Source organism: Egretta garzetta, unplaced genomic scaffold, assembly GCF_000687185.1.
Source record: "Egretta garzetta isolate BGI_Z169 unplaced genomic scaffold, ASM68718v1 scaffold200, whole genome shotgun sequence".
Classification (NCBI taxonomy): domain Eukaryota; kingdom Metazoa; phylum Chordata; class Aves; order Pelecaniformes; family Ardeidae; genus Egretta; species Egretta garzetta.
In genome coordinates, this window is record NW_009258379.1 from 1,462,829 (window position 1) to 1,463,901 (window position 1,073).

General features: G+C 54.1%; 1 protein-coding gene across 4 annotated transcripts in view; it reads left to right on the forward strand.

Moving 5' to 3' along the window:
* LOC104128122 (two pore calcium channel protein 2) overlaps window positions 1-1,073 on the forward strand; it is a 16,294-nt gene that overhangs the window by 1,697 nt on the left and 13,524 nt on the right. For 3 of the 4 annotated variants that reach the window (XR_004842268.1, XM_035896177.1, XM_035896173.1), the window contains exon 2: window positions 112-194. The gene's annotated coding sequence lies outside the window, so the exon portion shown is untranslated. Of the gene's footprint in view, window positions 1-111; window positions 195-1,073 lie in introns of those variants that run through there. The other variant, XM_035896187.1, reaches the window with a different exon arrangement.

Sequence of the window (1,073 nt, forward strand, 5' to 3'; positions counted from 1 at the left end):
GCCCCGCTCCTCACCCCCGCAGCACGCCCCGTAGCAAAAGGGACCTCCCGCGAGTATCTGCCTTAACTTTATTTCAAGCTACTGACTGTGCACGTTCTCCCCTTTCCGCAGGATCTCCTGCTGGCAGCGGCATTTGTCTCCGATGCGCAGTACAACAGAAATATTCCCTTTAAGACCTCCCCCGAGGCAGTCAGGTAAGGAGGTCTGTGTCCCCGCGAATGCCCACGCCATCGCGCTGGAGAGGGGCAGGCGGTGTGTGGTGCTGTGGGGTACTTGAGCTGGGGTGGGGACAACCGACTGTGCAATTGTGCCCAAAGAACAACAGCCAGCAAAAGCTGGGGGCTTGAGGTTCACCAGCAGGGTGCTGAGAAGATTGCTTGGGTGGGATGCAAAGAACTGGATTTAAGCTGAATTGCATGTGTTGAACGGGGCTTAGTGTGACTGTATGCTGAGAATTGGAGAGGAAATAACTTGGCTTTTGCTGGAGCCAAAAAAAATTAAATTCTTTCAAGATGGAAGCTGTAGCATACTGTGGGGATGAAGAGTACGGGAAGCTTGGTCAGCCCTCGCCTGCGTGGAAGGGGGTACTGGAGCATGGCTGTGCTGGGTGTAAGCGGCCCGGGTTCGGTAGCAGGGGGCTGCACGGTTGGCCTGTGTGGGAGAACAGCCCTGTGCCAAGCGATGACAGCCATCGCTAGCTGGTGTGGCAGGGGGGGACACTAGCCTGCTGCACACCAAAGCTTCAGCTAATCGAAGGAGCGTATGGCACCTCTGCTCAGGTCAACTTCAGAAAGGGCAGTAGCTGCTAGGGGCAGGAGTAATTAAAAGCTTAAGTTAATTGGCAATAAATTAAGTGAAATTCCCCATGCCAAGAATGTTTTGCCCGCAACAGTGACTTTCTTCCCCCTTGCTGCTGGTAAGAGGCTGAGCAGCTTCAGTCAGAGAGGTGACTTTTCCCTCAGGCTTGGGCTACTTTAGGCAAACTATTTCCATGTGTAAAACTTAGTAGAAGGTGGCCAGCGTAGGAGGGAAAGGCGATACCACAGACTGCCAGCAAAGCAGCGAGGGAGCAG